General features: G+C 43.8%; 19 non-coding genes across 19 annotated transcripts; all 19 read left to right on the forward strand.

The window, feature by feature from the left end:
- Positions 1-634: 634 nt before the first annotated feature.
- On the forward strand, positions 635-706 carry TRNAG-UCC (transfer RNA glycine (anticodon UCC)). The gene has a single exon. It is a non-coding gene; the product is annotated as a tRNA-Gly (tRNA).
- An 899-nt stretch (positions 707-1,605) lies between these two features.
- Positions 1,606-1,677, forward strand: TRNAG-UCC (transfer RNA glycine (anticodon UCC)). The gene has a single exon. It is a non-coding gene; the product is annotated as a tRNA-Gly (tRNA).
- Positions 1,678-3,189: 1,512 nt separating this feature from the next.
- TRNAG-UCC (transfer RNA glycine (anticodon UCC)) lies at positions 3,190-3,261 on the forward strand. The gene has a single exon. It is a non-coding gene; the product is annotated as a tRNA-Gly (tRNA).
- An 899-nt stretch (positions 3,262-4,160) lies between these two features.
- TRNAG-UCC (transfer RNA glycine (anticodon UCC)) lies at positions 4,161-4,232 on the forward strand. Its single transcript has one exon. It is a non-coding gene; the product is annotated as a tRNA-Gly (tRNA).
- Positions 4,233-5,733: 1,501 nt separating this feature from the next.
- On the forward strand, positions 5,734-5,805 carry TRNAG-UCC (transfer RNA glycine (anticodon UCC)). The gene has a single exon. It is a non-coding gene; the product is annotated as a tRNA-Gly (tRNA).
- Positions 5,806-6,705: 900 nt separating this feature from the next.
- Positions 6,706-6,777, forward strand: TRNAG-UCC (transfer RNA glycine (anticodon UCC)). Its single transcript has one exon. It is a non-coding gene; the product is annotated as a tRNA-Gly (tRNA).
- Positions 6,778-8,278: 1,501 nt separating this feature from the next.
- TRNAG-UCC (transfer RNA glycine (anticodon UCC)) lies at positions 8,279-8,350 on the forward strand. The gene has a single exon. It is a non-coding gene; the product is annotated as a tRNA-Gly (tRNA).
- Positions 8,351-9,249: 899 nt separating this feature from the next.
- TRNAG-UCC (transfer RNA glycine (anticodon UCC)) lies at positions 9,250-9,321 on the forward strand. Its single transcript has one exon. It is a non-coding gene; the product is annotated as a tRNA-Gly (tRNA).
- Positions 9,322-10,822: 1,501 nt separating this feature from the next.
- Positions 10,823-10,894, forward strand: TRNAG-UCC (transfer RNA glycine (anticodon UCC)). The gene has a single exon. It is a non-coding gene; the product is annotated as a tRNA-Gly (tRNA).
- An 899-nt stretch (positions 10,895-11,793) lies between these two features.
- TRNAG-UCC (transfer RNA glycine (anticodon UCC)) lies at positions 11,794-11,865 on the forward strand. Its single transcript has one exon. It is a non-coding gene; the product is annotated as a tRNA-Gly (tRNA).
- A 1,501-nt stretch (positions 11,866-13,366) lies between these two features.
- On the forward strand, positions 13,367-13,438 carry TRNAG-UCC (transfer RNA glycine (anticodon UCC)). Its single transcript has one exon. It is a non-coding gene; the product is annotated as a tRNA-Gly (tRNA).
- An 899-nt stretch (positions 13,439-14,337) lies between these two features.
- TRNAG-UCC (transfer RNA glycine (anticodon UCC)) lies at positions 14,338-14,409 on the forward strand. Its single transcript has one exon. It is a non-coding gene; the product is annotated as a tRNA-Gly (tRNA).
- A 1,512-nt stretch (positions 14,410-15,921) lies between these two features.
- On the forward strand, positions 15,922-15,993 carry TRNAG-UCC (transfer RNA glycine (anticodon UCC)). Its single transcript has one exon. It is a non-coding gene; the product is annotated as a tRNA-Gly (tRNA).
- Positions 15,994-16,892: 899 nt separating this feature from the next.
- On the forward strand, positions 16,893-16,964 carry TRNAG-UCC (transfer RNA glycine (anticodon UCC)). The gene has a single exon. It is a non-coding gene; the product is annotated as a tRNA-Gly (tRNA).
- Positions 16,965-18,476: 1,512 nt separating this feature from the next.
- On the forward strand, positions 18,477-18,548 carry TRNAG-UCC (transfer RNA glycine (anticodon UCC)). Its single transcript has one exon. It is a non-coding gene; the product is annotated as a tRNA-Gly (tRNA).
- An 899-nt stretch (positions 18,549-19,447) lies between these two features.
- Positions 19,448-19,519, forward strand: TRNAG-UCC (transfer RNA glycine (anticodon UCC)). Its single transcript has one exon. It is a non-coding gene; the product is annotated as a tRNA-Gly (tRNA).
- Positions 19,520-21,031: 1,512 nt separating this feature from the next.
- Positions 21,032-21,103, forward strand: TRNAG-UCC (transfer RNA glycine (anticodon UCC)). The gene has a single exon. It is a non-coding gene; the product is annotated as a tRNA-Gly (tRNA).
- An 899-nt stretch (positions 21,104-22,002) lies between these two features.
- Positions 22,003-22,074, forward strand: TRNAG-UCC (transfer RNA glycine (anticodon UCC)). The gene has a single exon. It is a non-coding gene; the product is annotated as a tRNA-Gly (tRNA).
- Positions 22,075-23,586: 1,512 nt separating this feature from the next.
- TRNAG-UCC (transfer RNA glycine (anticodon UCC)) lies at positions 23,587-23,658 on the forward strand. The gene has a single exon. It is a non-coding gene; the product is annotated as a tRNA-Gly (tRNA).
- The last annotated feature ends 200 nt before the right edge of the window (positions 23,659-23,858 follow it).

A 23,858-nucleotide genomic window follows, 5' to 3' on the forward strand; every position in this document is an offset into this window, starting at 1 on the left:
ACACTTTCACAACGGAGCAGAGTGGCGCAGCGGAAGCGTGCTGGGCCCATAACCCAGAGGTCGATGGATCGAAACCATCCTCTGCTAATTTTGCTTGATTTTTCTTCCAAGGACCAAGCTGTCATTCCCAGGCTGCCAGCAAGTAAAAGCGCAAGCTTTTGCCAGCTATGTGAGAAAAGACTTCTCAACTATCTGTGTCTGCTGAAATACAAGAGAGGGATCGTAAAAGGATCCACCCTGTACTTTGAAAGTAAAGACACACAATAATAAGCATAAATGACTGGTGGGACCTTCAAACACTTTTCTGGGCATGCTTTGAATTTCATTCTTCCCTTTTAGTTGTGCTATTATCTATCTCCTGGGCATTTCCTGGAATGTTCTCTCTTTCTCTTCCCTGCTTTGCTTCCCATGCTGCATCTATATGTTCATATCTATTATTTGTACTACTGCTTTCCATTCTTCTCTTCCGCACAGCTTTGACCTTGGTTTCAATCCCAGTTCCTTACCCTCTGCTAAAAACTTTCTACTGCTTTTCATGTTGGTATCTAAACCAAATGCACCGTTGAAGCTGGTGCAAGATAGACATTGCACTCAGGGTCGTAATGTTTAGAACCGAGAGCATACAGATCATAGGGCGTTGGTGGTATAGTGGTGAGCATAGCTGCCTTCCAAGCAGTTGACCCGGGTTCGATTCCCGGCCAACGCAGTACAAATACTTATATATTCTGCAAGCTGGATATATTTTAATGCAATATGTCACAAAATGGAAATATCATGAACAGATTAATCAGCCAGATATAAAAAAATAAACAAATACGTAGGCAAACATCTCGATCGCCCCTTCTGCTATATTCATTGCCCTAATATATGATAAGTTCCATAAAGCAGAGTCACCACTCACATGTGCTGGTAATAAATATGTTACAGTGGGCAGACAATGAAAGGGCTGAGGCCCGACCAGACATTATAACTCCAGCATCTCTATGTTAAAAAGCATTTCTAGGCAATATCTAGCCTCTGAAAAAAATATGCAAGATCCACCGATAAATCTGGCAAAAGTCACTAACATTTTGGGCATACTTGTGCTCTCACCTGAATGTAGCGCCACCTTGTAGCCATCGGAGGTAACTGCAGCTCACAAAATGTTTCATAAGAGGGCAAGTTGAGAGGAATCCAAGAGGCAGATGTCCATAGAAAGAGCCTCTGACTACAGCAGGAAGGTTGGATGCTTCAAATTTGCATAGTTTCCTGTCCAACGTCCTCTCACGTCCCGAACGCCCACGTCACTCCACTGAATGCTCCTCATCTGCATAAAGAGAACACTTTCACAGAGGAGCAGAGTGGCGCAGCGGAAGCGTGCTGGGCCCATAACCCAGAGGTCGATGGATCGAAACCATCCTCTAATAAATTTGCTTTATTTTCCTTCCAAGGACCAAGCTGTCATTTCCACGCTGCCAGAAAGGAAAAGCGCAAGCTTGCGCCAGCTATGTGAGAAAAGACTTCTCAACTATCTGTGTCTGCTGAAATACAAGAGAGGGATCGTCAAAGGATCCACCCTTTACTTTGAAAGTAAAGAGACACAATAATAAGCATAAATGACAGAGGGCGTTGGTGGTATAGTGGTGAGCATAGCTGCCTTCCATGCAGTTGACCCGGGTTCGATTCCCGGCCAACGCAGTGCAAATACTTATGTATTCTGCAAGCAGGATATATTTTAGTTCAACATGTCACAAAATGGAAATATCATGAACAGATTAATCAGCCATATATATAGAAATTAAAAAATACGTAGGCAAACATCTCAATCGCCCCTTCTGCTATATTCATTGTCCTAATATATGATAAGTTTCATAAAGCAGAGTCGCCATTCACATATGCTGGTAATAAATATGTTATTTTGGGCAGGCAATGAAAGGGCTGAGGCCCGACCAGACATTATACCTCCAGCATCTCTATGTTAAAAAGCATTTCTAGGCAATTTCTAGCCTCTGAAAAAAATATGCAAGACCCACCGATAAATCTGGCCAAAGTCCGTAACATTTTTGCATACTTGTGCTCTGACCTGAATGTAGCGCCACCTCGTAGCTGTCGAAGGTAACTGCAGCTCACAAAATGTTTTATCAGAAGGCAAGTTGAGAGGAATCCAAGAGGCAGATGTCCATGGAAAGAGCCTCTCACTGCAGCAGGAAGGTTGGATGCTTGAAATTTGCATAGTTTCCTGTCCAACGTCCCGAACGCTCCCAAACGCTCAAAAGCCTCACACCGGGCAAGCCCTCACCGGGTAGATCTCTGGCTCCCAGGTAAAGCCAAATCCTGAGCATGTTAGCGCTAGTATCACAGAGAGAGATATAGAGGGTTCAAGAGCTGCTGTCTTGATAAATGTTTGAAACGGCTAGTGCCTGAGAGTGTCTGGCTTTCAGTTATGACTGATTGTTAGAGGGGAAGATTAAGTTTTTCTGCACCCAGCATGCCTTGCGATATACTTAGGCAAATGAGGTGAGAGCCCGACCAATCCCACTCTACTCTGCTGAATGCTCCTTATTTGCATAAAGAGAACACTTTCACAACGGAGCAGAGTGGCGCAGCGGAAGCGTGCTGGGCCCATAACCCAGAGGTCGATGGATCGAAACCATCCTCTGCTAATTTTGCTTGATTTTTCTTCCAAGGACCAAGCTGTCATTCCCAGGCTGCCAGCAAGTAAAAGCGCAAGCTTTTGCCAGCTATGTGAGAAAAGACTTCTCAACTATCTGTGTCTGCTGAAATACAAGAGAGGGATCGTAAAAGGATCCACCCTGTACTTTGAAAGTAAAGACACACAATAATAAGCATAAATGACTGGTGGGACCTTCAAACACTTTTCTGGGCATGCTTTGAATTTCATTCTTCCCTTTTAGTTGTGCTATTATCTATCTCCTGGGCATTTCCTGGAATGTTCTCTCTTTCTCTTCCCTGCTTTGCTTCCCATGCTGCATCTATATGTTCATATCTATTATTTGTACTACTGCTTTCCATTCTTCTCTTCCGCACAGCTTTGACCTTGGTTTCAATCCCAGTTCCTTACCCTCTGCTAAAAACTTTCTACTGCTTTTCATGTTGGTATCTAAACCAAATGCACCGTTGAAGCTGGTGCAAGATAGACATTGCACTCAGGGTCGTAATGTTTAGAACCGAGAGCATACAGATCATAGGGCGTTGGTGGTATAGTGGTGAGCATAGCTGCCTTCCAAGCAGTTGACCCGGGTTCGATTCCCGGCCAACGCAGTACAAATACTTATATATTCTGCAAGCTGGATATATTTTAATGCAATATGTCACAAAATGGAAATATCATGAACAGATTAATCAGCCAGATATAAAAAAATAAACAAATACGTAGGCAAACATCTCGATCGCCCCTTCTGCTATATTCATTGCCCTAATATATGATAAGTTCCATAAAGCAGAGTCACCACTCACATGTGCTGGTAATAAATATGTTACAGTGGGCAGACAATGAAAGGGCTGAGGCCCGACCAGACATTATAACTCCAGCATCTCTATGTTAAAAAGCATTTCTAGGCAATATCTAGCCTCTGAAAAAAATATGCAAGATCCACCGATAAATCTGGCAAAAGTCACTAACATTTTGGGCATACTTGTGCTCTCACCTGAATGTAGCGCCACCTTGTAGCCATCGGAGGTAACTGCAGCTCACAAAATGTTTCATAAGAGGGCAAGTTGAGAGGAATCCAAGAGGCAGATGTCCATAGAAAGAGCCTCTGACTACAGCAGGAAGGTTGGATGCTTCAAATTTGCATAGTTTCCTGTCCAACGTCCTCTCACGTCCCGAACGCCCACGTCACTCCACTGAATGCTCCTCATCTGCATAAAGAGAACACTTTCACAGAGGAGCAGAGTGGCGCAGCGGAAGCGTGCTGGGCCCATAACCCAGAGGTCGATGGATCGAAACCATCCTCTGCTAAATTTGCTTTATTTTCCTTCCAAGGACCAAGCTGTCATTTCCACGCTGCCAGAAAGGAAAAGCGCAAGCTTGCGCCAGCTATGTGAGAAAAGACTTCTCAACTATCTGTGTCTGCTGAAATACAAGAGAGGGATCGTCAAAGGATCCACCCTTTACCTTGAAAGTAAAGAGACACAATAATAAGCATAAATGACAGAGGGCGTTGGTGGTATAGTGGTGAGCATAGCTGCCTTCCATGCAGTTGACCCGGGTTCGATTCCCGGCCAACGCAGTGCAAATACTTATGTATTCTGCAAGCAGGATATATTTTAGTTCAACATGTCACAAAATGGAAATATCATGAACAGATTAATCAGCCATATATATAGAAATTAAAAAATACGTAGGCAAACATCTCAATCGCCCCTTCTGCTATATTCATTGTCCTAATATATGATAAGTTTCATAAAGCAGAGTCGCCATTCACATATGCTGGTAATAAATATGTTATTTTGGGCAGGCAATGAAAGGGCTGAGGCCCGACCAGACATTATACCTCCAGCATCTCTATGTTAAAAAGCATTTCTAGGCAATTTCTAGCCTCTGAAAAAAATATGCAAGACCCACCGATAAATCTGGCCAAAGTCCGTAACATTTTTGCATACTTGTGCTCTGACCTGAATGTAGCGCCACCTCGTAGCTGTCGAAGGTAACTGCAGCTCACAAAATGTTTTATCAGAAGGCAAGTTGAGAGGAATCCAAGAGGCAGATGTCCATGGAAAGAGCCTCTCACTGCAGCAGGAAGGTTGGATGCTTGAAATTTGCATAGTTTCCTGTCCAACGTCCCGAACGCTCCCAAACGCTCAAAAGCCTCGCCCTCACCGGGTAGATCTCTGGCTCCCAGGTAAAGCCAAATCCTGAGCATGTTAGCGCTAGTATCACAGAGAGAGATATAGAGGGTTCAAGAGCTGCTGTCTTGATAAATGTTTGAAACGGCTAGTGCCTGAGAGTGTCTGGCTTTCAGTTATGACTGATTGTTAGAGGGGAAGATTAAGTTTTTCTGCACCCAGCATGCCTTGCGATATACTTAGGCAAATGAGGTGAGAGCCCGACCAATCCCACTCTACTCTGCTGAATGCTCCTTATTTGCATAAAGAGAACACTTTCACAACGGAGCAGAGTGGCGCAGCGGAAGCGTGCTGGGGCCATAACCCAGAGGTCGATGGATCGAAACCATCCTCTGCTAATTTTGCTTGATTTTTCTTCCAAGGACCAAGCTGTCATTCCCAGGCTGCCAGCAAGTAAAAGCGCAAGCTTTTGCCAGCTATGTGAGAAAAGACTTCTCAACTATCTGTGTCTGCTGAAATACAAGAGAGGGATCGTAAAAGGATCCACCCTGTACTTTGAAAGTAAAGACACACAATAATAAGCATAAATGACTGGTGGGACCTTCAAACACTTTTCTGGGCATGCTTTGAATTTCATTCTTCCCTTTTAGTTGTGCTATTATCTATCTCCTGGGCATTTCCTGGAATGTTCTCTCTTTCTCTTCCCTGCTTTGCTTCCCATGCTGCATCTATATGTTCATATCTATTATTTGTACTACTGCTTTCCATTCTTCTCTTCCGCACAGCTTTGACCTTGGTTTCAATCCCAGTTCCTTACCCTCTGCTAAAAACTTTCTACTGCTTTTCATGTTGGTATCTAAACCAAATGCACCGTTGAAGCTGGTGCAAGATAGACATTGCACTCAGGGTCGTAATGTTTAGAACCGAGAGCATACAGATCATAGGGCGTTGGTGGTATAGTGGTGAGCATAGCTGCCTTCCAAGCAGTTGACCCGGGTTCGATTCCCGGCCAACGCAGTACAAATACTTATATATTCTGCAAGCTGGATATATTTTAATGCAATATGTCACAAAATGGAAATATCATGAACAGATTAATCAGCCAGATATAAAAAAAATAAACAAATACGTAGGCAAACATCTCGATCGCCCCTTCTGCTATATTCATTGCCCTAATATATGATAAGTTCCATAAAGCAGAGTCACCACTCACATGTGCTGGTAATAAATATGTTACAGTGGGCAGACAATGAAAGGGCTGAGGCCCGACCAGACATTATAACTCCAGCATCTCTATGTTAAAAAGCATTTCTAGGCAATATCTAGCCTCTGAAAAAAATATGCAAGATCCACCGATAAATCTGGCAAAAGTCACTAACATTTTGGGCATACTTGTGCTCTCACCTGAATGTAGCGCCACCTTGTAGCCATCGGAGGTAACTTCAGCTCACAAAATGTTTCATAAGAGGGCAAGTTGAGAGGAATCCAAGAGGCAGATGTCCATAGAAAGAGCCTCTGACTACAGCAGGAAGGTTGGATGCTTCAAATTTGCATAGTTTCCTGTCCAACGTCCTCTCACGTCCCGAACGCCCACGTCACTCCACTGAATGCTCCTCATCTGCATAAAGAGAACACTTTCACAGAGGAGCAGAGTGGCGCAGCGGAAGCGTGCTGGGCCCATAACCCAGAGGTCGATGGATCGAAACCATCCTCTGCTAAATTTGCTTTATTTTCCTTCCAAGGACCAAGCTGTCATTTCCACGCTGCCAGAAAGGAAAAGCGCAAGCTTGCGCCAGCTATGTGAGAAAAGACTTCTCAACTATCTGTGTCTGCTGAAATACAAGAGAGGGATCGTCAAAGGATCCACCCTTTACTTTGAAAGTAAAGAGACACAATAATAAGCATAAATGACAGAGGGCGTTGGTGGTATAGTGGTGAGCATAGCTGCCTTCCATGCAGTTGACCCGGGTTCGATTCCCAGCCAACGCAGTGCAAATACTTATGTATTCTGCAAGCAGGATATATTTTAGTTCAACATGTCACAAAATGGAAATATCATGAACAGATTAATCAGCCATATATATAGAAATTAAAAAATACGTAGGCAAACATCTCAATCGCCCCTTCTGCTATATTCATTGTCCTAATATATGATAAGTTTCATAAAGCAGAGTCGCCATTCACATGTGCTGGTAATAAATATGTTATTTTGGGCAGGCAATGAAAGGGCTGAGGCCCGACCAGACATTATACCTCCAGCATCTCTATGTTAAAAAGCATTTCTAGGCAATTTCTAGCCTCTGAAAAAAATATGCAAGACCCACCGATAAATCTGGCCAAAGTCCGTAACATTTTTGCATACTTGTGCTCTGACCTGAATGTAGCGCCACCTCGTAGCTGTCGAAGGTAACTGCAGCTCACAAAATGTTTTATCAGAAGGCAAGTTGAGAGGAATCCAAGAGGCAGATGTCCATGGAAAGAGCCTCTCACTGCAGCAGGAAGGTTGGATGCTTGAAATTTGCATAGTTTCCTGTCCAACGTCCCGAACGCTCCCAAACGCTCAAAAGCCTCGCCCTCACCGGGTAGATCTCTGGCTCCCAGGTAAAGCCAAATCCTGAGCATGTTAGCGCTAGTATCACAGAGAGAGATATAGAGGGTTCAAGAGCTGCTGTCTTGATAAATGTTTGAAACGGTTAGTGCCTGAGAGTGTCTGGCTTTCAGTTATGACTGATTGTTAGAGGGGAAGATTACGTTTTTCTGCACCCAGCATGCCTTGCGATATACTTAGGCAAATGAGGTGAGAGCCCGACCAATCCCACTCTACTCTGCTGAATGCTCCTTATTTGCATAAAGAGAACACTTTCACAACGGAGCAGAGTGGCGCAGCGGAAGCGTGCTGGGCCCATAACCCAGAGGTCGATGGATCGAAACCATCCTCTGCTAATTTTGCTTGATTTTTCTTCCAAGGACCAAGCTGTCATTCCCAGGCTGCCAGCAAGTAAAAGCGCAAGCTTTTGCCAGCTATGTGAGAAAAGACTTCTCAACTATCTGTGTCTGCTGAAATACAAGAGAGGGATCGTAAAAGGATCCACCCTGTACTTTGAAAGTAAAGACACACAATAATAAGCATAAATGACTGGTGGGACCTTCAAACACTTTTCTGGGCATGCTTTGAATTTCATTCTTCCCTTTTAGTTGTGCTATTATCTATCTCCTGGGCATTTCCTGGAATGTTCTCTCTTTCTCTTCCCTGCTTTGCTTCCCATGCTGCATCTATATGTTCATATCTATTATTTGTACTACTGCTTTCCATTCTTCTCTTCCGCACAGCTTTGACCTTGGTTTCAATCCCAGTTCCTTACCCTCTGCTAAAAACTTTCTACTGCTTTTCATGTTGGTATCTAAACCAAATGCACCGTTGAAGCTGGTGCAAGATAGACATTGCACTCAGGGTCGTAATGTTTAGAACCGAGAGCATACAGATCATAGGGCGTTGGTGGTATAGTGGTGAGCATAGCTGCCTTCCAAGCAGTTGACCCGGGTTCGATTCCCGGCCAACGCAGTACAAATACTTATATATTCTGCAAGCTGGATATATTTTAATGCAATATGTCACAAAATGGAAATATCATGAACAGATTAATCAGCCAGATATAAAAAAATAAACAAATACGTAGGCAAACATCTCGATCGCCCCTTCTGCTATATTCATTGCCCTAATATATGATAAGTTCCATAAAGCAGAGTCACCACTCACATGTGCTGGTAATAAATATGTTACAGTGGGCAGACAATGAAAGGGCTGAGGCCCGACCAGACATTATAACTCCAGCATCTCTATGTTAAAAAGCATTTCTAGGCAATATCTAGCCTCTGAAAAAAATATGCAAGATCCACCGATAAATCTGGCAAAAGTCACTAACATTTTGGGCATACTTGTGCTCTCACCTGAATGTAGCGCCACCTTGTAGCCATCGGAGGTAACTTCAGCTCACAAAATGTTTCATAAGAGGGCAAGTTGAGAGGAATCCAAGAGGCAGATGTCCATAGAAAGAGCCTCTGACTACAGCAGGAAGGTTGGATGCTTCAAATTTGCATAGTTTCCTGTCCAACGTCCTCTCACGTCCCGAACGCCCACGTCACTCCACTGAATGCTCCTCATCTGCATAAAGAGAACACTTTCACAGAGGAGCAGAGTGGCGCAGCGGAAGCGTGCTGGGCCCATAACCCAGAGGTCGATGGATCGAAACCATCCTCTGCTAAATTTGCTTTATTTTCCTTCCAAGGACCAAGCTGTCATTTCCACGCTGCCAGAAAGGAAAAGCGCAAGCTTGCGCCAGCTATGTGAGAAAAGACTTCTCAACTATCTGTGTCTGCTGAAATACAAGAGAGGGATCGTCAAAGGATCCACCCTTTACTTTGAAAGTAAAGAGACACAATAATAAGCATAAATGACAGAGGGCGTTGGTGGTATAGTGGTGAGCATAGCTGCCTTCCATGCAGTTGACCCGGGTTCGATTCCCGGCCAACGCAGTGCAAATACTTATGTATTCTGCAAGCAGGATATATTTTAGTTCAACATGTCACAAAATGGAAATATCATGAACAGATTAATCAGCCATATATATAGAAATTAAAAAATACGTAGGCAAACATCTCAATCGCCCCTTCTGCTATATTCATTGTCCTAATATATGATAAGTTTCATAAAGCAGAGTCGCCATTCACATGTGCTGGTAATAAATATGTTATTTTGGGCAGGCAATGAAAGGGCTGAGGCCCGACCAGACATTATACCTCCAGCATCTCTATGTTAAAAAGCATTTCTAGGCAATTTCTAGCCTCTGAAAAAAATATGCAAGACCCACCGATAAATCTGGCCAAAGTCCGTAACATTTTTGCATACTTGTGCTCTGACCTGAATGTAGCGCCACCTCGTAGCTGTCGAAGGTAACTGCAGCTCACAAAATGTTTTATCAGAAGGCAAGTTGAGAGGAATCCAAGAGGCAGATGTCCATGGAAAGAGCCTCTCACTGCAGCAGGAAGGTTGGATGCTTGAAATTTGCATAGTTTCCTGTCCAACGTCCCGAACGCTCCCAAACGCTCAAAAGCCTCGCCCTCACCGGGTAGATCTCTGGCTCCCAGGTAAAGCCAAATCCTGAGCATGTTAGCGCTAGTATCACAGAGAGAGATATAGAGGGTTCAAGAGCTGCTGTCTTGATAAATGTTTGAAACGGTTAGTGCCTGAGAGTGTCTGGCTTTCAGTTATGACTGATTGTTAGAGGGGAAGATTACGTTTTTCTGCACCCAGCATGCCTTGCGATATACTTAGGCAAATGAGGTGAGAGCCCGACCAATCCCACTCTACTCTGCTGAATGCTCCTTATTTGCATAAAGAGAACACTTTCACAACGGAGCAGAGTGGCGCAGCGGAAGCGTGCTGGGCCCATAACCCAGAGGTCGATGGATCGAAACCATCCTCTGCTAATTTTGCTTGATTTTTCTTCCAAGGACCAAGCTGTCATTCCCAGGCTGCCAGCAAGTAAAAGCGCAAGCTTTTGCCAGCTATGTGAGAAAAGACTTCTCAACTATCTGTGTCTGCTGAAATACAAGAGAGGGATCGTAAAAGGATCCACCCTGTACTTTGAAAGTAAAGACACACAATAATAAGCATAAATGACTGGTGGGACCTTCAAACACTTTTCTGGGCATGCTTTGAATTTCATTCTTCCCTTTTAGTTGTGCTATTATCTATCTCCTGGGCATTTCCTGGAATGTTCTCTCTTTCTCTTCCCTGCTTTGCTTCCCATGCTGCATCTATATGTTCATATCTATTATTTGTACTACTGCTTTCCATTCTTCTCTTCCGCACAGCTTTGACCTTGGTTTCAATCCCAGTTCCTTACCCTCTGCTAAAAACTTTCTACTGCTTTTCATGTTGGTATCTAAACCAAATGCACCGTTGAAGCTGGTGCAAGATAGACATTGCACTCAGGGTCGTAATGTTTAGAACCGAGAGCATACAGATCATAGGGCGTTGGTGGTATAGTGGTGAGCATAGCTGCCTTCCAAGCAGTTGACCCGGGTTCGATTCCCGGCCAACGCAGTACAAATACTTATATATTCTGCAAGCTGGATATATTTTAATGCAATATGTCACAAAATGGAAATATCATGAACAGATTAATCAGCCAGATATAAAAAAATAAACAAATACGTAGGCAAACATCTCGATCGCCCCTTCTGCTATATTCATTGCCCTAATATATGATAAGTTCCATAAAGCAGAGTCACCACTCACATGTGCTGGTAATAAATATGTTACAGTGGGCAGACAATGAAAGGGCTGAGGCCCGACCAGACATTATAACTCCAGCATCTCTATGTTAAAAAGCATTTCTAGGCAATATCTAGCCTCTGAAAAAAATATGCAAGATCCACCGATAAATCTGGCAAAAGTCACTAACATTTTGGGCATACTTGTGCTCTCACCTGAATGTAGCGCCACCTTGTAGCCATCGGAGGTAACTGCAGCTCACAAAATGTTTCATAAGAGGGCAAGTTGAGAGGAATCCAAGAGGCAGATGTCCATAGAAAGAGCCTCTGACTACAGCAGGAAGGTTGGATGCTTCAAATTTGCATAGTTTCCTGTCCAACGTCCTCTCACGTCCCGAACGCCCACGTCACTCCACTGAATGCTCCTCATCTGCATAAAGAGAACACTTTCACAGAGGAGCAGAGTGGCGCAGCGGAAGCGTGCTGGGCCCATAACCCAGAGGTCGATGGATCGAAACCATCCTCTGCTAAATTTGCTTTATTTTCCTTCCAAGGACCAAGCTGTCATTTCCACGCTGCCAGAAAGGAAAAGCGCAAGCTTGCGCCAGCTATGTGAGAAAAGACTTCTCAACTATCTGTGTCTGCTGAAATACAAGAGAGGGATCGTCAAAGGAGCCACCCTTTACTTTGAAAGTAAAGAGACACAATAATAAGCATAAATGACAGAGGGCGTTGGTGGTATAGTGGTGAGCATAGCTGCCTTCCATGCAGTTGACCCGGGTTCGATTCCTGGCCAACGCAGTGCAAATACTTATGTATTCTGCAAGCAGGATATATTTTAGTTCAACATGTCACAAAATGGAAATATCATGAACAGATTAATCAGCCATATATATAGAAATTAAAAAATACGTAGGCAAACATCTCAATCGCCCCTTCTGCTATATTCATTGTCCTAATATATGATAAGTTTCATAAAGCAGAGTCGCCATTCACATGTGCTGGTAATAAATATGTTATTTTGGGCAGGCAATGAAAGGGCTGAGGCCCGACCAGACATTATACCTCCAGCATCTCTATGTTAAAAAGCATTTCTAGGCAATTTCTAGCCTCTGAAAAAAATATGCAAGACCCACCGATAAATCTGGCCAAAGTCCGTAACATTTTTGCATACTTGTGCTCTGACCTGAATGTAGCGCCACCTCGTAGCTGTCGAAGGTAACTGCAGCTCACAAAATGTTTTATCAGAAGGCAAGTTGAGAGGAATCCAAGAGGCAGATGTCCATGGAAAGAGCCTCTCACTGCAGCAGGAAGGTTGGATGCTTGAAATTTGCATAGTTTCCTGTCCAACGTCCCGAACGCTCCCAAACGCTCAAAAGCCTCGCCCTCACCGGGTAGATCTCTGGCTCCCAGGTAAAGCCAAATCCTGAGCATGTTAGCGCTAGTATCACAGAGAGAGATATAGAGGGTTCAAGAGCTGCTGTCTTGATAAATGTTTGAAACGGCTAGTGCCTGAGAGTGTCTGGCTTTCAGTTATGACTGATTGTTAGAGGGGAAGATTAAGTTTTTCTGCACCCAGCATGCCTTGCGATATACTTAGGCAAATGAGGTGAGAGCCCGACCAATCCCACTCTACTCTGCTGAATGCTCCTTATTTGCATAAAGAGAACACTTTCACAACGGAGCAGAGTGGCGCAGCGGAAGCGTGCTGGGCCCATAACCCAGAGGTTGATGGATCGAAACCATCCTCTGCTAATTTTGCTTGATTTTTCTTCCAAGGACCAAGCTGTCATTCCCAGGCTGCCAGCAAGTAAAAGCGCAAGCTTTTGCCAGCTATGTGAGAAAAGACTTCTCAACTATCTGTGTCTGCTGAAATACAAGAGAGGGATCGTAAAAGGATCCACCCTGTACTTTGAAAGTAAAGACACACAATAATAAGCATAAATGACTGGTGGGACCTTCAAACACTTTTCTGGGCATGCTTTGAATTTCATTCTTCCCTTTTAGTTGTGCTATTATCTATCTCCTGGGCATTTCCTGGAATGTTCTCTCTTTCTCTTCCCTGCTTTGCTTCCCATGCTGCATCTATATGTTCATATCTATTATTTGTACTACTGCTTTCCATTCTTCTCTTCCACACAGCTTTGACCTTGGTTTCAATCCCAGTTCCTTACCCTCTGCTAAAAACTTTCTACTGCTTTTCATGTTGGTATCTAAACCAAATGCACCGTTGAAGCTGGTGCAAGATAGACATTGCACTCAGGGTCGTAATGTTTAGAACCGAGAGCATACAGATCATAGGGCGTTGGTGGTATAGTGGTGAGCATAGCTGCCTTCCAAGCAGTTGACCCGGGTTCGATTCCCAGCCAACGCAGTACAAATACTTATATGTTCTGCAAGCTGGATATATTTTAATGCAATATGTCACAAAATGGAAATATCATGAACAGATTAATCAGCCAGATATAAAAAAATAAACAAATACGTAGGCAAACATCTCGATCGCCCCTTCTGCTATATTCATTGCCCTAATATATGATAAGTTCCATAAAGCAGAGTCACCACTCACATGTGCTGGTAATAAATATGTTACAGTGGGCAGACAATGAAAGGGCTGAGGCCCGACCAGACATTATAACTCCAGCATCTCTATGTTAAAAAGCATTTCTAGGCAATATCTAGCCTCTGAAAAAAATATGCAAGATCCACCGATAAATCTGGCAAAAGTCACTAACATTTTGGGCTTACTTGTGCTCTCACCTGAATGTAGCGCCACCTTGTAGCCATCGGAGGTAACTGCAGCTCACAAAATGTTTCATAAGAGGGCAAGTTGAGAGGAATCCAAGAGGCAGATGTCCATAGAAAGAGCCTCTGACTACAGCAGGAAGGTTGGATGCTTCAAATTTGCATAGTTTCCTGTCCAACGTCCTCTCACGTCCCGAACGCCCACGTCACTCCACTGAATGCTCCTCATCTGCATAAAGAGAACACTTTCACAGAGGAGCAGAGTGGCGCAGCGGAAGCGTGCTGGGCCCATAACCCAGAGGTCGATGGATCGAAACCATCCTCTGCTAAATTTGCTTTATTTTCCTTCCAAGGACCAAGCTGTCATTTCCACGCTGCCAGAAAGGAAAAGCGCAAGCTTGCGCCAGCTATGTGAGAAAAGACTTCTCAACTATCTGTGTCTGCTGAAATACAAGAGAGGGATCGTCAAAGGATCCACCCTTTACTTTGAAAGTAAAGAGACACAATAATAAGCATAAATGACAGAGGGCGTTGGTGGTATAGTGGTGAGCATAGCTGCCTTCCAAGCAGTTGACCCGGGTTCGATTCCCGGCCAACGCAGTGCAAATACTTATGTATTCTGCAAGCAGGATATATTTTAGTTCAACATGTCACAAAATGGAAATATCATGAACAGATTAATCAGCCATATATATAGAAATTAAAAAATACGTAGGCAAACATCTCAATCGCCCCTTCTGCTATATTCATTGTCCTAATATATGATAAGTTTCATAAAGCAGAGTCGCCATTCACATGTGCTGGTAATAAATATGTTATTTTGGGCAGGCAATGAAAGGGCTGAGGCCCGACCAGACATTATACCTCCAGCATCTCTATGTTAAAAAGCATTTCTAGGCAATTTCTAGCCTCTGAAAAAAATATGCAAGACCCACCGATAAATCTGGCCAAAGTCCATAACATTTTTGCATACTTGTGCTCTGACCTGAATGTAGCGCCACCTCGTAGCTGTCGAAGGTAACTGCAGCTCACAAAATGTTTTATCAGAAGGCAAGTTGAGAGGAATCCAAGAGGCAGATGTCCATGGAAAGAGCCTCTCACTGCAGCAGGAAGGTTGGATGCTTGAAATTTGCATAGTTTCCTGTCCAACGTCCCGAACGCTCCCAAACGCTCAAAAGCCTCACACCGGGCAAGCCCTCACCGGGTAGATCTCTGGCTCCCAGGTAAAGCCAAATCCTGAGCATGTTAGCGCTAGTATCACAGAGAGAGATATAGAGGGTTCAAGAGCTGCTGTCTTGATAAATGTTTGAAACGGCTAGTGCCTGAGAGTGTCTGGCTTTCAGTTATGACTGATTGTGAGAGGGGAAGATTAAGTTTTTCTGCACCCAGCATGCCTTGCGATATACTTAGGCAAATGAGGTGAGAGCCCGACCAATCCCACTCTACTCTGCTGAATGCTCCTTATTTGCATAAAGAGAACACTTTCACAACGGAGCAGAGTGGCGCAGCGGAAGCGTGCTGGGCCCATAACCCAGAGGTCGATGGATCGAAACCATCCTCTGCTAATTTTGCTTGATTTTTCTTCCAAGGACCAAGCTGTCATTCCCAGGCTGCCAGCAAGTAAAAGCGCAAGCTTTTGCCAGCTATGTGAGAAAAGACTTCTCAACTATCTGTGTCTGCTGAAATACAAGAGAGGGATCGTAAAAGGATCCACCCTGTACTTTGAAAGTAAAGACACACAATAATAAGCATAAATGACTGGTGGGACCTTCAAACACTTTTCTGGGCATGCTTTGAATTTCATTCTTCCCTTTTAGTTGTGCTATTATCTATCTCCTGGGCATTTCCTGGAATGTTCTCTCTTTCTCTTCCCTGCTTTGCTTCCCATGCTGCATCTATATGTTCATATCTATTATTTGTACTACTGCTTTCCATTCTTCTCTTCCGCACAGCTTTGACCTTGGTTTCAATCCCAGTTCCTTACCCTCTGCTAAAAACTTTCTACTGCTTTTCATGTTGGTATCTAAACCAAATGCACCGTTGAAGCTGGTGCAAGATAGACATTGCACTCAGGGTCGTAATGTTTAGAACCGAGAGCATACAGATCATAGGGCGTTGGTGGTATAGTGGTGAGCATAGCTGCCTTCCAAGCAGTTGACCCGGGTTCGATTCCCGGCCAACGCAGTACAAATACTTATATATTCTGCAAGCTGGATATATTTTAATGCAATATGTCACAAAATGGAAATATCATGAACAGATTAATCAGCCAGATATAAAAAAATAAACAAATACGTAGGCAAACATCTCGATCGCCCCTTCTGCTATATTCATTGCCCTAATATATGATAAGTTCCATAAAGCAGAGTCACCACTCACATGTGCTGGTAATAAATATGTTACAGTGGGCAGACAATGAAAGGGCTGAGGCCCGACCAGACATTATAACTCCAGCATCTCTATGTTAAAAAGCATTTCTAGGCAATATCTAGCCTCTGAAAAAAATATGCAAGATCCACCGATAAATCTGGCAAAAGTCACTAACATTTTGGGCATACTTGTGCTCTCACCTGAATGTAGCGCCACCTTGTAGCCATCGGAGGTAACTGCAGCTCACAAAATGTTTCATAAGAGGGCAAGTTGAGAGGAATCCAAGAGGCAGATGTCCATAGAAAGAGCCTCTGACTACAGCAGGAAGGTTGGATGCTTCAAATTTGCATAGTTTCCTGTCCAACGTCCTCTCACGTCCCGAACGCCCACGTCACTCCACTGAATGCTCCTCATCTGCATAAAGAGAACACTTTCACAGAGGAGCAGAGTGGCGCAGCGGAAGCGTGCTGGGCCCATAACCCAGAGGTCGATGGATCGAAACCATCCTCTGCTAAATTTGCTTTATTTTCCTTCCAAGGACCAAGCTGTCATTTCCACGCTGCCAGAAAGGAAAAGCGCAAGCTTGCGCCAGCTATGTGAGAAAAGACTTCTCAACTATCTGTGTCTGCTGAAATACAAGAGAGGGATCGTCAAAGGAGCCACCCTTTACTTTGAAAGTAAAGAGACACAATAATAAGCATAAATGACAGAGGGCGTTGGTGGTATAGTGGTGAGCATAGCTGCCTTCCATGCAGTTGACCCGGGTTCGATTCCTGGCCAACGCAGTGCAAATACTTATGTATTCTGCAAGCAGGATATATTTTAGTTCAACATGTCACAAAATGGAAATATCATGAACAGATTAATCAGCCATATATATAGAAATTAAAAAATACGTAGGCAAACATCTCAATCGCCCCTTCTGCTATATTCATTGTCCTAATATATGATAAGTTTCATAAAGCAGAGTCGCCATTCACATGTGCTGGTAATAAATATGTTATTTTGGGCAGGCAATGAAAGGGCTGAGGCCCGACCAGACATTATACCTCCAGCATCTCTATGTTAAAAAGCATTTCTAGGCAATTTCTAGCCTCTGAAAAAAATATGCAAGACCCACCGATAAATCTGGCCAAAGTCCGTAACATTTTTGCATACTTGTGCTCTGACCTGAATGTAGCGCCACCTCGTAGCTGTCGAAGGTAACTGCAGCTCACAAAATGTTTTATCAGAAGGCAAGTTGAGAGGAATCCAAGAGGCAGATGTCCATGGAAAGAGCCTCTCACTGCAGCAGGAAGGTTGGATGCTTGAAATTTGCATAGTTTCCTGTCCAACGTCCCGAACGCTCCCAAACGCTCAAAAGCCTCACACCGGGCAAGCCCTCACCGGGTAGATCTCTGGCTCCCAGGTAAAGCCAAATCCTGAGCATGTTAGCGCTAGTATCACAGAGAGAGATATAGAGGGTTCAAGAGCTGCTGTCTTGATAAATGTTTGAAACGGCTAGTGCCTGAGAGTGTCTGGCTTTCAGTTATGACTGATTGTTAGAGGGGAAGATTAAGTTTTTCTGCACCCAGCATGCCTTGCGATATACTTAGGCAAATGAGGTGAGAGCCCGACCAATCCCACTCTACTCTGCTGAATGCTCCTTATTTGCATAAAGAGAACACTTTCACAACGGAGCAGAGTGGCGCAGCGGAAGCGTGCTGGGCCCATAACCCAGAGGTTGATGGATCGAAACCATCCTCTGCTAATTTTGCTTGATTTTTCTTCCAAGGACCAAGCTGTCATTCCCAGGCTGCCAGCAAGTAAAAGCGCAAGCTTTTGCCAGCTATGTGAGAAAAGACTTCTCAACTATCTGTGTCTGCTGAAATACAAGAGAGGGATCGTAAAAGGATCCACCCTGTACTTTGAAAGTAAAGACACACAATAATAAGCATAAATGACTGGTGGGACCTTCAAACACTTTTCTGGGCATGCTTTGAATTTCATTCTTCCCTTTTAGTTGTGCTATTATCTATCTCCTGGGCATTTCCTGGAATGTTCTCTCTTTCTCTTCCCTGCTTTGCTTCCCATGCTGCATCTATATGTTCATATCTATTATTTGTACTACTGCTTTCCATTCTTCTCTTCCACACAGCTTTGACCTTGGTTTCAATCCCAGTTCCTTACCCTCTGCTAAAAACTTTCTACTGCTTTTCATGTTGGTATCTAAACCAAATGCACCGTTGAAGCTGGTGCAAGATAGACATTGCACTCAGGGTCGTAATGTTTAGAACCGAGAGCATACAGATCATAGGGCGTTGGTGGTATAGTGGTGAGCATAGCTGCCTTCCAAGCAGTTGACCCGGGTTCGATTCCCAGCCAACGCAGTACAAATACTTATATGTTCTGCAAGCTGGATATATTTTAATGCAATATGTCACAAAATGGAAATATCATGAACAGATTAATCAGCCAGATATAAAAAAATAAACAAATACGTAGGCAAACATCTCGATCGCCCCTTCTGCTATATTCATTGCCCTAATATATGATAAGTTCCATAAAGCAGAGTCACCACTCACATGTGCTGGTAATAAATATGTTACAGTGGGCAGACAATGAAAGGGCTGAGGCCCGACCAGACATTATAACTCCAGCATCTCTATGTTAAAAAGCATTTCTAGGCAATATCTAGCCTCTGAAAAAAATATGCAAGATCCACCGATAAATCTGGCAAAAGTCACTAACATTTTGGGCATACTTGTGCTCTCACCTGAATGTAGCGCCACCTTGTAGCCATCGGAGGTAACTGCAGCTCACAAAATGTTTCATAAGAGGGCAAGTTGAGAGGAATCCAAGAGGCAGATGTCCATAGAAAGAGCCTCTGACTACAGCAGGAAGGTTGGATGCTTCAAATTTGCATAGTTTCCTGTCCAACGTCCTCTCACGTCCCGAACGCCCACGTCACTCCACTGAATGCTCCTCATCTGCATAAAGAGAACACTTTCACAGAGGAGCAGAGTGGCGCAGCGGAAGCGTGCTGGGCCCATAACCCAGAGGTCGATGGATCGAAACCATCCTCTGCTAAATTTGCTTTATTTTCCTTCCAAGGACCAAGCTGTCATTTCCACGCTTCCAGAAAGGAAAAGCGCAAGCTTGCGCCAGCTATGTGAGAAAAGACTTCTCAACTATCTGTGTCTGCTGAAATACAAGAGAGGGATCGTCAAAGGAGCCACCCTTTACTTTGAAAGTAAAGAGACACAATAATAAGCATAAATGACAGAGGGCGTTGGTGGTATAGTGGTGAGCATAGCTGCCTTCCATGCAGTTGACCCGGGTTCGATTCCTGGCCAACGCAGTGCAAATACTTATGTATTCTGCAAGCAGGATATATTTTAGTTCAACATGTCACAAAATGGAAATATCATGAACAGATTAATCAGCCATATATATAGAAATTAAAAAATACGTAGGCAAACATCTCAATCGCCCCTTCTGCTATATTCATTGTCCTAATATATGATAAGTTTCATAAAGCAGAGTCGCCATTCACATGTGCTGGTAATAAATATGTTATTTTGGGCAGGCAATGAAAGGGCTGAGGCCCGACCAGACATTATACCTCCAGCATCTCTATGTTAAAAAGCATTTCTAGGCAATTTCTAGCCTCTGAAAAAAATATGCAAGACCCACCGATAAATCTGGCCAAAGTCCGTAACATTTTTGCATACTTGTGCTCTGACCTGAATGTAGCGCCACCTCGTAGCTGTCGAAGGTAACTGCAGCTCACAAAATGTTTTATCAGAAGGCAAGTTGAGAGGAATCCAAGAGGCAGATGTCCATGGAAAGAGCCTCTCACTGCAGCAGGAAGGTTGGATGCTTGAAATTTGCATAGTTTCCTGTCCAACGTCCCGAACGCTCCCAAACGCTCAAAAGCCTCACACCGGGCAAGCCCTCACCGGGTAGATCTCTGGCTCCCAGGTAAAGCCAAATCCTGAGCATGTTAGCGCTAGTATCACAGAGAGAGATATAGAGGGTTCAAGAGCTGCTGTCTTGATAAATGTTTGAAACGGCTAGTGCCTGAGAGTGTCTGGCTTTCAGTTATGACTGATTGTTAGAGGGGAAGATTAAGTTTTTCTGCACCCAGCATGCCTTGCGATATACTTAGGCAAATGAGGTGAGAGCCCGACCAATCCCACTCTACTCTGCTGAATGCTCCTTATTTGCATAAAGAGAACACTTTCACAACGGAGCAGAGTGGCGCAGCGGAAGCGTGCTGGGCCCATAACCCAGAGGTTGATGGATCGAAACCATCCTCTGCTAATTTTGCTTGATTTTTCTTCCAAGGACCAAGCTGTCATTCCCAGGCTGCCAGCAAGTAAAAGCGCAAGCTTTTGCCAGCTATGTGAGAAAAGACTTCTCAACTATCTGTGTCTGCTGAAATACAAGAGAGGGATCGTAAAAGGATCCACCCTGTACTTTGAAAGTAAAGACACACAATAATAAGCATAAATGACTGGTGGGACCTTCAAACACTTTTCTGGGCATGCTTTGAATTTCATTCTTCCCTTTTAGTTGTGCTATTATCTATCTCCTGGGCATTTCCTGGAATGTTCTCTCTTTCTCTTCCCTGCTTTGCTTCCCATGCTGCATCTATATGTTCATATCTATTATTTGTACTACTGCTTTCCATTCTTCTCTTCCACACAGCTTTGACCTTGGTTTCAATCCCAGTTCCTTACCCTCTGCTAAAAACTTTCTACTGCTTTTCATGTTGGTATCTAAACCAAATGCACCGTTGAAGCTGGTGCAAGATAGACATTGCACTCAGGGTCGTAATGTTTAGAACCGAGAGCATACAGATCATAGGGCGTTGGTGGTATAGTGGTGAGCATAGCTGCCTTCCAAGCAGTTGACCCGGGTTCGATTCCCAGCCAACGCAGTACAAATACTTATATGTTCTGCAAGCTGGATATATTTTAATGCAATATGTCACAAAATGGAAATATCATGAACAGATTAATCAGCCAGATATAAAAAAATAAACAAATACGTAGGCAAACATCTCGATCGCCCCTTCTGCTATATTCATTGCCCTAATATATGATAAGTTCCATAAAGCAGAGTCACCACTCACATGTGCTGGTAATAAATATGTTACAGTGGGCAGACAATGAAAGGGCTGAGGCCCGACCAGACATTATAACTCCAGCATCTCTATGTTAAAAAGCATTTCTAGGCAATATCTAGCCTCTGAAAAAAATATGCAAGATCCACCGATAAATCTGGCAAAAGTCACTAACATTTTGGGCATACTTGTGCTCTCACCTGAATGTAGCGCCACCTTGTAGCCATCGGAGGTAACTGCAGCTCACAAAATGTTTCATAAGAGGGCAAGTTGAGAGGAATCCAAGAGGCAGATGTCCATAGAAAGAGCCTCTGACTACAGCAGGAAGGTTGGATGCTTCAAATTTGCATAGTTTCCTGTCCAACGTCCTCTCACGTCCCGAACGCCCACGTCACTCCACTGAATGCTCCTCATCTGCATAAAGAGAACACTTTCACAGAGGAGCAGAGTGGCGCAGCGGAAGCGTGCTGGGCCCATAACCCAGAGGTCGATGGATCGAAACCATCCTCTGCTAAATTTGCTTTATTTTCCTTCCAAGGACCAAGCTGTCATTTCCACGCTGCCAGAAAGGAAAAGCGCAAGCTTGCGCCAGCTATGTGAGAAAAGACTTCTCAACTATCTGTGTCTGCTGAAATACAAGAGAGGGATCGTCAAAGGATCCACCCTTTACTTTGAAAGTAAAGAGACACAATAATAAGCATAAATGACAGAGGGCGTTGGTGGTATAGTGGTGAGCATAGCTGCCTTCCAAGCAGTTGACCCGGGTTCGATTCCCGGCCAACGCAGTGCAAATACTTATGTATTCTGCAAGCAGGATATATTTTAGTTCAACATGTCACAAAATGGAAATATCATGAACAGATTAATCAGCCATATATATAGAAATTAAAAAATACGTAGGCAAACATCTCAATCGCCCCTTCTGCTATATTCATTGTCCTAATATATGATAAGTTTCATAAAGCAGAGTCGCCATTCACATGTGCTGGTAATAAATATGTTATTTTGGGCAGGCAATGAAAGGGCTGAGGCCCGACCAGACATTATACCTCCAGCATCTCTATGTTAAAAAGCATTTCTAGGCAATTTCTAGCCTCTGAAAAAAATATGCAAGACCCACCGATAAATCTGGCCAAAGTCCGTAACATTTTTGCATACTTGTGCTCTGACCTGAATGTAGCGCCACCTCGTAGCTGTCGAAGGTAACTGCAGCTCACAAAATGTTTTATCAGAAGGCAAGTTGAGAGGAATCCAAGAGGCAGATGTCCATGGAAAGAGCCTCTCACTGCAGCAGGAAGGTTGGATGCTTGAAATTTGCATAGTTTCCTGTCCAACGTCCCGAACGCTCCCAAACGCTCAAAAGCCTCACACCGGGCAAGCCCTCACCGGGTAGATCTCTGGCTCCCAGGTAAAGCCAAATCCTGAGCATGTTAGCGCTAGTATCACAGAGAGAGATATAGAGGGTTCAAGAGCTGCTGTCTTGATAAATGTTTGAAACGGCTAGTGCCTGAGAGTGTCTGGCTTTCAGTTATGACTGATTGTGAGAGGGGAAGATTAAGTTTTTCTGCACCCAGCATGCCTTGCGATATACTTAGGCAAATGAGGTGAGAGCCCGACCAATCCCACTCTACTCTGCTGAATGCTCCTTATTTGCATAAAGAGAACACTTTCACAACGGAGCAGAGTGGCGCAGCGGAAGCGTGCTGGGCCCATAACCCAGAGGTCGATGGATCGAAACCATCCTCTGCTAATTTTGCTTGATTTTTCTTCCAAGGACCAAGCTGTCATTCCCAGGCTGCCAGCAAGTAAAAGCGCAAGCTTTTGCCAGCTATGTGAGAAAAGACTTCTCAACTATCTGTGTCTGCTGAAATACAAGAGAGGGATCGTAAAAGGATCCACCCTGTACTTTGAAAGTAAAGACACACAATAATAAGCATAAATGACTGGTGGGACCTTCAAACACTTTTCTGGGCATGCTTTGAATTTCATTCTTCCCTTTTAGTTGTGCTATTATCTATCTCCTGGGCATTTCCTGGAATGTTCTCTCTTTCTCTTCCCTGCTTTGCTTCCCATGCTGCATCTATATGTTCATATCTATTATTTGTACTACTGCTTTCCATTCTTCTCTTCCGCACAGCTTTGACCTTGGTTTCAATCCCAGTTCCTTACCCTCTGCTAAAAACTTTCTACTGCTTTTCATGTTGGTATCTAAACCAAATGCACCGTTGAAGCTGGTGCAAGATAGACATTGCACTCAGGGTCGTAATGTTTAGAACCGAGAGCATACAGATCATAGGGCGTTGGTGGTATAGTGGTGAGCATAGCTACCTTCCAAGCAGTTGACCCGGGTTCGATTCCCGGCCAACGCAGTACAAATACTTATATATTCTGCAAGCTGGATATATTTTAATGCAATATGTCACAAAATGGAAATATCATGAACAGATTAATCAGCCAGATATAAAAAAATAAACAAATACGTAGGCAAACATCTCGATCGCCCCTTCTGCTATATTCATTGCCCTAATATATGATAAGTTCCATAAAGCAGAGTCACCACTCACATGTG

This window comes from Lissotriton helveticus, chromosome 11 (assembly GCF_964261635.1).
Source record: "Lissotriton helveticus chromosome 11, aLisHel1.1, whole genome shotgun sequence".
Lineage (NCBI taxonomy): Eukaryota > Metazoa > Chordata > Amphibia > Caudata > Salamandridae > Lissotriton > Lissotriton helveticus.